Source organism: Falco cherrug, chromosome 6 (genome assembly GCF_023634085.1).
Source record: "Falco cherrug isolate bFalChe1 chromosome 6, bFalChe1.pri, whole genome shotgun sequence".
Taxonomy (NCBI): domain Eukaryota; kingdom Metazoa; phylum Chordata; class Aves; order Falconiformes; family Falconidae; genus Falco; species Falco cherrug.
Genome location: NC_073702.1, coordinates 50526336 through 50540711, shown reverse-complemented (window position 1 = coordinate 50540711; position 14376 = coordinate 50526336).

The window sequence follows — 14376 nt, the reverse complement described above, 5'->3', positions numbered from 1 at the left end:
CCTGGAGTCGGTTGATGGATCAAGTACCTCAAGCAGTGAGTACAGAAGCTGAGGTACAACTGGTGGTTGTAGCTGCAGGTTTCTGAATATTTTCACCTACTGTGTTTGAAGCATTTGGTGATGGCTCCTCCTTTTACTGAAAAGCACAATGCTTCATGTGACTTAATCTTGTCTTTGTGGGTTTTTATTTGCTTGCCTTTTGGCCAAGGGCTATACTGTCTTCTGTCAAAAAATGCTTTTTCTACTAGCTATCCCTCTGGTGAAGAAAGTAGGAAAGAGTCAGTTTCTAGGGTAAAAACCTGGCATTTAACAACCTTTGAGAAGTACATTACTTTGAGGATTCCCCGTACGTTTTTTCTGAAGATGGATATCAGAGTTTCGCTTGAAGCCATTGTCTGTGCTCATCCTTAAGACTGTTCGCAGAACTGAGGCTAGGTGAATGCTGTATTGGCTTCATCTTTTTCTGTTCGTGGAAGTTCATTCAAGTTGTCTTCTTGTCTGTGTCAAGAAGCAATTGGCAGTTATGGTGCAGAAGTCCTCTCAGTAGACTGTGACAAGGTGATGTGGGAAGAAATAGAACTATAGATGACAGTGGGGCAGATGCTGCTGGAAATGTGCCATTGTGAAGCAGTGGATGCAGGTGGTAGAAAACAGAAATTCTCTGCCTGACACTATTTCTGTAGGTAATACATCTTAGAGGGAATTAGTTATAGGTAACTAATCTCTTTCATACAATTTTTTAAGACACCTTTCATCATTAAAATAACCATAGCAGGTATTGTTGATGAAGTTGCATGTGCATTAACTTTATAATTTGCATTGCAAAATATAAAATAATGGAAAATTTAGGGTGGGCATTCATATTTATCCTTCTTTCCAGCTATACTCTGAGCAGTGCCCTGGAAAGGGACTTTATTTGGAAAGCATATCTCACACAAACATTTCCACACGGAAGTGGATGGAAGAAAGGAGAAATTAATGCATATTCTAAAATGAAACATATTGAAAATTGCACAGTCTACATCTTTATTGCAGTGGGGGTTTGGGGGGACATGTATGCTAACTTCTTTCGATAGTGTAAGCTTCTATTTTTATTCTATGTGAGCATCATCATAAGATGAATATGTGCTTCGTTCTTTTCGGTGCAAAAGAAATTACAGTTTTTAATGTAATTAATATTTGTCTCTGGCAAGATATAATTGAAACCAGAGGTTTTATGTATTTGAGATCTCAAAATAGTAAAATGGAAGAGAGGGTAGAAGTGGTGGAGAAAACTTCCCCAGCAAAATTCACTCATCCTTCAAGTATTTTTCTTAGTGGATTATACCATAGATTCATTGGATTGTGCAGAATGAGAAAGATTAGCACATTTTTTATCCAGAGTTTTTAATAAAAGTGCTCACCTAACTACTATTGTATTAAAATTGTATTTTATACCAGATAGAGGCACAGTAAAATGTTTGGGAAGTGTTGGTGTAAATTTATATTTTGCCTCAGATATTTTAACATATTCCACATTTGGGAAGGGTGACTTGAAAAGATAGCATACCACATCCATTTTTATCTGATACTTCTTTAAATGCTACACTTGCAACCAAGTGAAGGTTCATAACTTGCATTGGAACATTTGCAAACAAGCCACAATGCTTCATGAGCACACTGAACACTGGAATCTGTTGCAAGTGTTCAACTGTTGAATATAGAGGGTTTTTTCAGTGAATCCCTTTCCTGGCGCCACAAATTTTGATCAGTATCATCAGAATAGGCAGGGAGAGAAGAAAATGGCCTATTGGATTCTACATGAGAGAAATCTAATAAAATTCAACCTATGAATGCTGGTCTCCAGCTTAGTAATGTCTATCATATCTAATTTAGAGTCTAGATGTCAAGTTTTCTGCTTATGGGAGCAGGAATCTAGAGATCTTTCACTAAAATGATGGAATTAACACTTTCCTGGGAACAAAATCAGCTTTCATTACCTATGTGGAATTCTCTGCAAGGAAGATCATGCAATAGGAATATTTATGTGCATTCTGTTCATCTCTCTCTGACTGCTTTCAATTACTGTTTCATGTTTGCAGCCGGCTTGTTGGTTTCTGAAGTTGCTGTGAGTCAACGAACAAATCACAAACTATTTAAAAGAAACCCAATTCCACCCCTTGCAATGTAGCAACAGTAATGGCAGGTACTTTAGACTTGTCAGTTATTAACATTACATTGTAAAAATTATGTGAGTTCTGGCGAGTGGGTTGCTTTGTTCCCTTGAGATTGAGTACGCTTACACATACAGTATTTTTCTTGAGCATGTTATACAAGACAAACAGTTTGTAAACTGGAAGCAGAAAATGACATTTATTATTTTTTTTACATAGCCTTATTCTACATTGGCAAATACTGTTTTTTTAAATTGTTCTTTCTGTTATAATTGTGAGTATATTATTTCTTAAGAGGATACATCTTTGTTTATTTTCTCTAATTACAGTTTTGGATGTGAAACTTGACTGGCTTTGCCAAAATTACGGTCCAGTGAACCAAGACTAGTTTAGGGGGAAAAGGGCACAAGTCAGTGTTTTGCAGAGCAGACTCCATTTTGATCAATTTTTACTTTGTCCTTTGGAAGATTCTTGAATAACAAAACCTCAGAGTACAAACCTAGATGAACCAAGGAGTGAGAGTTCAATGTAGGCTGCTGTGTCAGTGTCCCTGAGCTTCACGTAACTCCAGCTGTCATTACCCTGCATAACTGCTGCCAGTCTTCTGTACAGAGGATTTATCTGTTCAACCGGTGTGCTGGTTTTTTCGCTTTAGTTCTGACTAATTTCTTTCAAATAGGAGTGCCATTTTGAAAACAAAATAAGATTTAAGTATGTATTAATTTTGTCTTGGAAGCTGCTGTGATGGGTATCCAAGAGCAGTACTTCTGACCACAGGACAACGTATTACAAAAGGAACAGAATGCTAGTATGCCAGAGCTCGTCAAAGAACCCATCTTCTTTGAAAAATGGAAGTGTATTAATGTGTTGAAGTATACCCATTGTCAATTAGACTACAAAGGAATAAGCATTTCTTTCCAGACTAATTAGACCTCCTACTCTTGAAGTCAACCTATCTGAAGTCTACAATTATTGTGTACTGCTCCTTTGGCAAAACTAGGAGCCATGCAGAGAAGAGGATCAGACAGAGCTTTGACTTTCCTACCTTCCTAACGGATCTGAACTTCTAAAGGAAGGGCTGTGCATTCTTATATTTAACTTTGATTACTTACTTTATGAAGAATCCCTACACATGGGACTTCTACCAAAGCACATACAAATAAAAAATAAAAAAATCTAGCCTTTACTTTGATTCAGTGATGATTTCTGTTACGATGTTTAGAGTTTTAATTTTTATTTTATTTTTCTAGGAAATAAAGACTTGTGAGTCTCATTCAACTAGTGGCCCTTTGTCTATTAAGCGTGTTTTCTGTTTTCTATTGCACAAGCTCAATAAAACTGATCAATTTTAAGAAAAGTTGCTACTGAGGGGAAACAAAATCATAAAAGTTTAACAAGTGCTACTTACTGCACCTGATATGATTTATCAATAATAAAATGTATTAATGATAAATTTCTAATATATTTTATTGTCTCACCAAAGGAACTTGCCTCTGGTGTACAAAAAATTAAATTAATCTGTCTCCAGAAAAGAGGGAATGCACTGTGGCTGTTCCTCGGTCATCCATAGGAAGGTATGTGTTGGAGGGGTTCTGACTTCCCCAACAGATCTCTGGTTTTCTGCAAAGGTAGCTGGCAGTTAAAGTAAAATCTATTCATAAATTTTTAAACAACAATCCTGAAATGCACGAGAATGTCATCTTACATCATAGTCCTGCACAAGTGTATGGAGAAAAAAATTCAACGAAGTAAATGAGAACTTGATCCTTGGAGTATTTCTCTGTAGATAACTTGAAGTAGATGAATGGCTCTGTGCACACACACACATTTCCTTGTTTAATATCTAATATAATAGCCCTATCATTTATGAAAAATTATTAGCTGAGTACCTGTCACGTGAGTTTAAATCCTGTTTCCTTGCTGCTTATCAGAAAGCTAGAGGTGATACGCCATTTCTGGTGCTTTGTTCCCACTGGAGACAGAAGTGCTATAGCTGTGGCAAATGTAAACCTGGCAGACACTGGAGACAAGGAGGGGGAAGGAAGTGTTTTAAGTGCTTAAAGTTGGGTAGTGTAAATACCATTTTCCCACTCCCCATGCCGTTGAACTCCCGAATATTTAGATCAACTGATAAAGCCAAAATCTTTGTTTCCATGCGCAAAGCAAGGACGTATTTTTGAAGTGCGTTTAACATCAAGCAAGGAGCATTATTGCAGTAAAAGTAACCATGTCTTAAGTTATCTGAAATACTGCTAACAGCAAAATAGTGGCAGCTTGGATTTCAGTGTTGCTGGTTATCCCTCCTGGCCAGAGGCCATGGGTGCTAGCACAGTAACTGAAGCCTGTGTCAGGGTGCTTCACTGCCATCAGTACTGTGCATGGTTGTGACAAGTGGTTTATTGTGCTTTCTGGACCTGTGTTTGTTAAAAAATTGGCCTCTGTATGTTACTGTTTAAGTAGTCAGATTATGCTTAAACAACTAAATTAGAATGTTAAACAGGTTCCTCTCAACAGTGAAGTAGCAGTGTCCTCGATTACTCCTTTGTCTGTCAAATTAAATATTTTGGTGATGCCCTTTATTGGGAAGAGCTTCCTTTAGGAATATTATTTCTAAAGCATTAAATCTGCATTTTCTACTGGAGCAGAAACATTAGTCATCAATTGTGCTATATTTTTTCCCTCAGATCAAAATGCCTTTGAGGACCTTTTTACTGCTATACAACAATTGTTCAATTTTTAAACTGATGTGTACTGAAAGACCTTTTCAGCCATACCAAATCAAATTTCATTTGCCCAAATGTTTTCTGTTTTTCAAAGGGTGAATGCTACTAACCAATCAGATACAGAGAAGTATTTGGCATCAGCTACACTTCTAGTATATCCCTTTAACAGAAACTGAAAAAGTGTTTCCTTTTTGTATTTAGGTACTTTTAAAGTAAAGTTTTCACATGAATTGCCTACATTCAGGTAAGGTACTTTTTTAAAAAAACATGTCTTGGCAGAAGAAGAGACTTTATGAGCTTTCATACTTCAATACCAATGCAAAACATATGCTAAAGCAGTAATTATAATACATGTGATTTCCTTATCATATAGATACACTACAGCTAAATGCAATTTTCAAACACAATGCAGTTGAAATTCCATACAAATTCACTGAAGCCAGGTGAGCCCCTGTAGCAAAATTCATGCAACATAATCTCATGACAAGCTGCAGTATGTTCTCCTCCATGACTTCTAGTTTGCATCTCTATATACAAGTAGAAAAGGTTATCCACCAAAGCTAACTTTGTCCTAGGGAGGTAAACTTTCCTGAAATACATTTCTAATCTTCAGTTTCAGGTAATAAATTTGCTGCTAGCAGTTAAGCTTGATTCAGGAAACTGCTGAAGCTGTATCCAGTCTGCAGGAGGTACCCGAATACCTGTTAGAGAACATTGTTGATTCTAGTGCAAAAAATTATTCTTTTTAAGTGAGAAAGGATAAATTGTAGTTATAATTTTACTGTTACCTGAAGAAGTGAGGAAGATGGAAGATTTTACGAAAAAAAAAAAAAAAGAACCACCTACATCTCTGCTAGGTGTAGTTTTCAGCTGTACAGATGTGCATGTGCTTTGGTTTCCAGTGGAGCCTGAATTTCTTAGTTGCACAGCGTTGCACTGTTGGCCTTTATTTCCTGTCCTTTGAACAAAAGTTGAGTTTAACTGCTTTATCTGGACTGCAGCCTCCTTTTTATAACTAGTGTATTAGTATTATAATTACTAGTTCTAGAGAAGATAAATAGCATGTTTATGAGGAAACTAAAAAGTAAACAAATGATTTCATTAATGGCAGTGCTCTGACACAAAAGATTTGTAAACAATAACTGAAAATAGTAGATTAGGCATGAAAAATAAGTCCGTCCTTAAAAGTGACTCTGTGCTGCTCCTTAAATCTCTTCCTATTGTGGGACTGCCTGTTTGAACTGTTTAATTAAATCTTGGTGCCGAGGGCTGTATCAATTATAACCTTGTTAATGACAGACAATAAAAAAGCTTTCTCTTTCAGTATCCTCACTTTATATGTAGTTTCCCAGACTTTAACATTGGGAGGAACAGTGCATTGCTGTTGTCCTGGCTCTGGTTTTTATTGAATAGGTGCTACATCAAACCCAGTAATTCTGTAGCTGATTTGAGTAATTTAGGTAGTATTTCTTGGTAGCTTTTGGTGACACCTTAGGGCTGGATCTGTATGATTCCTCTTTTGGCAGAACTATGTAAGGAATTACATCAATACGATGACTTTTGGGAGCGGATTTCTTTTTTGGCAGAACTATGTAAGGAGTTACATCAATACAATGCCTTTTGGGAGTATCAATATGCTTTTTTACTAGCATAGTTTAGTCTTCCCTCCAGATGGGTGTAAATTATTTCAGTATTAACGGGTCACTACTAGGGTATGATTGCACCAGTTGTCTTAATTGATGAAATGCAACAATTTCTCTGTGCAGTGAAGGCCTGTATCCTTTTTTTTTTCCCCCTTCTTTTTAGGGAGTATTCTTTACCTCTGGAATTATCCTATATTTAATATCTCTAATTTTTAAGCATATCTTAATGAATAATACTGTGTAGCATTTTTAGTTTGAAACTGCCAAATTAATGATCAGGTATAGATTGATAGTTGCATCTAGCCAAAACAAATGTATTTTACAACAAAGCAAAGAAATAAATGAAAAACAAGATGTGGACCTGCATCTTATGTATCCAGTGCAGTGCAATGAAATCAACAAAATAATTAAAGCATTGTTCTGTCCTCTATAAAATATTTTTCTAATGCAAGCCAGGCAGTACATGCCCATATGAAGTACACTGCACAAGCATTTTCAATAGTGAAAAGAACTGCAAATCACTTGCAGCTTGGCAAGGAGTTTCAGTAAACAAAAAAGGTCTAAAATAGTGTAACTAACTAGTGAGCACTACAACCACCTGCAAGGTCTTCCAAAGGAAATTCCAATTCATAAAAAGAGGTCCAGAAAAAGGAGGGACAGTGTGGGTCAAGATGATTAATGAAAAGGAGCGCTGTGTGTGCTCTGCCTGCCCCTTTCCACCTACTGTAAAAAACATGGTTATGTCTACATATGTTAATTGTCAAGTTCCATTCCCATATCTTAAGATGTACTCCACAAACTAATAAATCACATTTTAAAATATTTCTGATTGGAAAGCCTCAGCTTTGCAATTCTCATGTGCAATAGGAAAAGGAGTAGAGATGTCAGAAGGATCAACTTGGAGCAATTACAAGAAAAAAAGGCAAGGAAGCCTTCAAACATGAACAGGAGAGTGATAGCTACTTATGGAACAGGAGTTATATTTGACATAGCTTGTCTTGAAAAGTGAAATATTGTCACCTTTAAGAACTTGTTGCTTGAGTGATGAAATGCACTTTATAAATTGTTTCATATGGGTCAATAATGTCCATATATGAAAAATGGCCCATCACCTAGGGCCATTTTAGGGGAAAATTAAAACCTTAAATTCTCATTCTGAACACTGAATTGTTGGCAATTAATTTTTTCTTTTAATTTTATGAACAGAGGGGTTTTAGGGTACTTCAACCCACCAGATGCCGGCTGGAAACACAACACAGCAGGGAGGGAACAGCCTAGGAGGCTCCTGGAGTGTGTGGCAGGTCCCTTCCTGACACAGCTGGTGAGTGAGCCACGAGGGAAGGCGCCCCGCTGGGCCTGTTGTTTGTCAACAGAGAAGGACCTGTGGGTGATGTGATGGCTGGAGGCCGTCTTGGGCACAGCAAACATGAAATGCTAAGAGTTTTCAATTCCTGGAGAAGTAAGGAGTGGGGTCAGCAGAACTGCTGCCTTGGCCTTCCGGAGGGCAGACTTTGGCCTGTTGAGGAGCCTGGTTGACAGAGTCCCTTGGGAGGCAGTCCTGAAGGGCCAAGGAGTCCAGGAAGGCTGGACACTATTTGAGAAGGATATCCTAAAGGCACAGGAGCAAGCCACCCCCATGTGCTGAAAGATGCACCTTCAGGGAAGAAGACTGCTCTGGCTGAACAGAGAGCTGTGGCTGGAGCTCAGGAAAAAAAAGTTTATGACCGTTGGAAGAAAGGGCAGGCAACTCAGGAGGACTACAAGGATGTTGTGAGGTTATGCAGGGAGAAAATTAGAAGGTCCACAGCCCAGCTAGAACTTAATCTGGCTATGGCCATAAAAGGCAAGAACAAATGTTTCTATAAATACATGAGCAGCAAAGGGAGGGCTAAGGACAATCTCCATGCTTCATTGGATGTGGGGGGAAACATAGTGACAAAGGATGAAGAAAACCTGAGGTACTTAATGCCTTCTTTGCCTCAGTCTTTAATAGTAAGACCTGTTGTTCTCTGAGTACCCAGCCCCCTGAGCTGGAAGACAGGGACGGGGAGCAGAATGAAGCCCCATAATCCAGGGGGAAATGGTTAGCACCTGCTACACCAGCTAGATACTCACAGGTCTATGGGACCAGATGGGATCCACCCAAGGGTACTGAGGGAGCTGGCAGAGGTGCTCACTGAGCCACCTTCAACCATTTATCAGCAGTCCTGGCTGACCAGGGAGGTCCCAGCAGACTGGAGGCTGGCCAATGTGACACCCATGTACAAGAAGGGCAGGAAGGAGGATCCAGGGAACCACAGGTCTGGTAGTCTGACCTTGATGCCAGGGAAGGTTATGGAGCAGATCATCCTGAGGGGCATCACGTGGCACATGTAGGATAATCAGGGGATCAGGCCCAGCCAGCATGGGGTTATGAAAGGCAGGTCCTGCCTGATGGACCTGATCTTCTGTGACAAGGTGACTCAGTGGATCAGAGAAAGTCTGTGGGTGTTGTTCACCTAGATTTTCATAAAGCCTTTGACACTGTTTCCCACAGCATTCTCCTGGATGAACTGGCTTCTCATGGCTTGGATGGCTGTACTCTTTGCTGGGTAAAAAACTGGCTGGGTGGCTGGGCCCAAAGCATGGTGGTGAATGGAGTTACATCCAGCTGGCAACCTGTTACAAATGGTGTTCCCCAGGGCTCAGCACTGGGGCCAGGCCTGTTTAATAGCCTTACCAACAATCTGGATGAGGGGATCAAGTGCACCCTCAGTAAGTTTGCAGGTGACACCAACTTGGGGGAGAGGGGTGGGGGAAGAGTGTTGAGCTGCTTGAGGGTAGAAGTGGACCTCAGGGGATCTGGACAGGCTGATCAATGGGCCAAGGCCAATTGTATGCGGTTCAACAAGGAGAAGTGACAGAACCTGTGCCTGGATCACAACAACCCTACGCAATGCTACAGGCTTGGGGAAGAGTGGCTGGAAAGCTGCCTGGAGGAAAAGGACCTGGGGGTGCTGGTCAATAGCTGGCTGAACATGAGCCAGCAGTGTGCCCAGGTGGCCAAGAAGGCCAACAGCATCTGGGCTTGTATCGGGAATAGTGTGGCCAGCAGGAATAGGACAGTGATTGTCACCCTGTACTTGGTACTGCTGAGGCTGCACCTCAAATACTGTGTTCAGGTTTTGGCCCCTCACTACAGCAAAGACATTGGGCAGCTGGAGCACATTCGAAAAAGAGCAGTGAAGCTGGTGAAGAGTCTAGACAACAGGTCTTATGACGAATGGCTGAGGGAACTTGGGGCTGTTTAGCCTGAAGAAAAAGAGACTCAGAGGAGACCTTATCACTCTGTACCTGAAAGGAGGTTGTGATGAGGTGGTGTCAGTCTCTTTTCCCAAGTAATGAGTGATAGGACAAGAGGAAATGGCCTGAAGTTACACCAGGAGAGGTTTAGATTGGATATTAGGAAAAATTTCTTCATCAAAATGGTTGTCAACTATTGGAACAGGCTGCCCAGGGAAGTGGTTGAGTCACCATCCCTGCAGGTATTTGAAAAACATGTAGATGAGGTGCTTAGGGACATGGTTTATTGGTGGACTTGTCAGTGCTAGGTTAATGGTTGGACTTGATGATCTTAAAGGTCTTTTCCAACCGAAATTATTCTATGTTTCTGTGAAACAGATATTTGAAAAGGTGACTTTTTCTAGCTGTGGACTGTAATGCAGCTAGACAACCAACCGTTCTCTACTCCATTCACAAACTGAAATCTTAGCTTAATTTGAAGAGTGTTCTATGTCAGATACAAATGCCAAGTGCTGCTGTTGGTGACTCTCACCCTGATTTTCTCATGCAAGTTCAGCATTCAGTGCTTTTGAAGAAAAACATCACATTTATTCTGGCATATTCTCACAGCATCTTTGAACTTCAGTGGTAGTTACATTTCCTGCAGAGAGAACTATTTGTGTTACAATGTCATAGTCTTCAAAAAGGCCACAAAGACAAGCCTCCGTATCTTGCCCTTGCAACATTCCACCCATTTCATTAGATATATGTCCAGTCAACAGGCAAATGTGCATGTGCAGTTTCTAAAGGGTTTGCATGTTGGTCCCACTCTCCTTCAGCTGGAACCCTGATTATTCATAGGCTTCTGGTTTGCATAATGTAAACCAGAGATATTTCTCAGCTATATCATTAATGTATTTCCAGTTAAAGTTGGAGGGATATTTCTTGCTGATGTGGCTGGTAAAAGACAGGATAGAAAGGCTTATCAATACAGCACTCAGATATATTCTGTAACTCATACCAAGGCCAGTGTTGTGTCAGGTTGTAAATTTTGGGTCCTGATGGTAAATACATGCAGAGAGCATCCAGATAGAAGGCAGAATCTTGTCATGCAACAGAGAAAATAGAAGTATAATTTCCTACAGTGACAGGACAAAGTCAAGTAAATTTTGTTACCATGTGCTAATTTGTCATTCTGACAAAATACAAAAGGACTTTGGAAGGAAGTCCAAAAGTTTTAGAAGCTGTCCTGCAAGTAAACTAGCCTGAAAGCCAAGAAAATGAATCTCAAGAGAAAGATGATATCAAAGGTTTAGCCCAGAAGGAACGGTGATACAGACTGTCCTTCAAGTCAGAGCTCTGATCTCTTAAACTGTGTGGTGGAAGTTCATGTGCATGTGCCTGTCATCCCATTACCTCTGGAAAGGCCTGCAGAGTAAAAACAGTGTACCTGGTAATTCTTTCAGATCTTGAAAACCAAAAAGTGGTTCTGAACTGTTGGATCATAGAGGTGCATGCATATGAGAAAGATGTTCTGATTTCCCGAGAGTGCTTACTGCTGTGTTTTTTCCTGAGGGGACTGTGGCTGGAAGGCAGAAAAGAGAGCAGCTGACCTTCTTGTCTTGTCAAAGCTGCCTCAGCCAACAACCCTGCAGAAGAAAGTGAAGATTACACCAAGGCTAAAAGTAAGCAAGCTTAGCAAAGGAGAGGTTCACAGTGCAAGAGTGAAAGAGAGCACAAATGGGATACTGGGGGCACTATGAGGAAAGCAGGGACTAGGCAAACAATAACAAGAAAGTAGTTTTCGTAGACACTCAAGGGAAACAGTGCAGCACTCAATGCTGTGCAGAAAGCAGCTAAAAATTGCTGGTCTAGAAATCAGGCCTTAAGTAAAGGTCTTACCATTCAAAGGTAAGAGCAGGCAACAGAGAAATTGCTTTGGTTTTTGTCTGATTTATCTAGCAGACCTAAAGACCTGTCTTTTGAGTCATCTGGTTCTAATTTGTGTTCTGAGTATGCCAGTATAGGTAAAGATCCTGTTGGGGTGTTCAGTACACTCACTGTCAGGAAGAAGTGCAGGCAGATCCACCACTAAAATTTTGGGCTCTGTCGAGATCCCATCTTAGAGTCCAACAGCCAAAATCTTAAAGGCCTGATGCAGCTTTCAGTAAATGTTACAGGATTACCACATACAGTTAAAAACCTACAACCAACATGTTACAGAGGTGCTCAGTAGAAAGAAAGTGGTATGTGTTCCAGCTGAAGGAGGAGTTCAAATTCAGTATCAGGAGAGGTATGGTGACAGCCCCTGCCTGATGGCATTGCATCAGCAAATGTTAGCCAGGGAGGTGAATGAAATCGCATGGAGGATGGGATGGAATCTCACTTGGCATCTAGTGAGCTGGTGCTGTCCTAAAACTAAAACAAGTGGGTATGACCATGAGAGGACAACTCAGAAAATCATTCAGACTCCTAGGAACAGTGTGGGGAAAGGAGTCAGAATAGCCCAGTCCACACTACACATGGACTACACATTACTTCTTGTAGGGAATAACTTTCCTGACGGCTGAGACTTCATTCACCATAAGCAATAAGCTTTAGGAGGGCAGAGGGGAAGGGGGATTAGACCAGGTGGAGAGAGCATTTGTACCTTGAGTTCTGACACTGTGCAATGGGAAACTGAGACCAAAGGGTGACTGCCAAAACTGTTATGGAGATGGATATGTTATCGATTGTCTCCATAAAAATATTGTTGTCTTATTGTTATACTTCCCAAAAATGAAAGCCAGATTCCTTCTCCTCTTCAAATTTTCTTTGTTAGATGCCAGTATCATTCTTAAGAGAGAAAGGAAATACAGCAGTTATGTGGGGTCTTCTTCCATCCTTTGCTTGGTGTGATTGAATTAAGTTGTAGTCTATTCTCTACTTTTTTTGGTAATTCTGTAAAGGAAAGAGTAGAAATGGATGACAAACTAAAAAATGTTATAAATAGCCATGACAACCATTACAAAATGGTTTTCCTTCACTCATGTGATGGTCATTTGAGGAAAGTCTGGACACTTTATTTCTGTGCACAGAGCATAAACCACCCTCGGCTGCTGAAAGGGTCTTCTGAAGAAATACTGGCAATCTTTTGACTGTCAACTAAGCTGACATACAAAATGGGAAATAATTTTAAGATAGTTTCTTTTGGAGTAAAAGGAACTGTGTGACTCGAAGAACAAGCTCTGTTGGAGTTCACCTCAGTCTGCCATTGTATATGTGTGATATTTTACTCTAAGTTTTTCTTTAAGTATGGTTGTGTGCACATCATTATAAGGGTGCACACATAAAACTTGTGAATTCTTGGTTTACAGTCATTCTGATTAGATTAAGCCTGAAATAAGTGTTTGCACTGGGAAATTACAGTTTTCTATCTTAAAGCTTAGAACAGTGTATGTCAAGAGTTATATATCAAGTTCTTCGGTACTGAATTGAATTATTCACTTCACATCTCACCATCTTATCTTTAAAGTGCCATACCAGTGCAAAATGCTTCTCATTATTTTGAGAAACAGCCAATAAACATTATATTGCCTGTTGCATAATAGGAATTTGTCTATATAGATAGGTACATGTATATATAAATGTAACTGGCTTTTCATGAAAATAAGCCTCAGTCCTCAGAAAGGAAAATTTTGGCTGTGTTGTCTCAGTATGTGAAGCTCAACATGTTTATCAATGACATTCACACAGGTAACAAAATCAGCAGTGAGTTAGCGCCCCCAAGAATTTCTATTTTATAGTGGTAGTTAAGGTCACAACTGTACCTGAAACATTTGAAAAATGCTTAGGCTTATTTTGAAATAAGGAGGAGCACTCCTGCATGTGAGAAGTAGCTACAGCCTGCCATGACACAGTAATAATACAGGCAGAGCCAGGATAAAAGGGAAGACATTATTTGCAATGTCTTATAAATACCAGAAGGGGACTCCAAAACTGTTGCAGACAAAATAGTGTCAAATTTATTTTATTTCTTGCTAGTTAACATAAACTTCTAATAATTGATTCAGAAATGAAAACACAAAAAATTAAACACCAAGGGAAACACCTTTCCTCCCCCTTTCCTAGGCTCAATTTCAGTCAAATATCACTCCTCTGCTCTTCCTGGTCTCAGCTCCCCTCATTTTCATCACCTGTTGCACTGAGGCTGTCCCAGTGCCTTTACAACAGGTACTGCATGAGATGGCGGCAGTGGGTAACTTTCTGACACTCCTCGATTACTTTTTCCACTGCTGCTCTTCACTTCTTATTTATCGTCCTCTGCCCCAGCGTGGGTCACTCACAGGCCAGAGTCCCTCTGGGGTGTTCCTGCCCTGGCATGGGTCATCCGTAGCTGAAGTCCCTCAAAGCCATAACTCCATTGTGGGGCACATCTTTCCTAGTGTGTGACTTCAGCCACATCCCAGGCAATGTTCATTTCTACGCCACTCCCCTGTTTCTTCTGCCCCAGCAGCCAGCTACTGCTCTTTATTAAACGTCTGAGCACAGGTGCTAGATGCTCCCCCGCAGTGGTGTGCAGTAAGTTACCCACACGGGTTTCAAAGCCAAGTATGA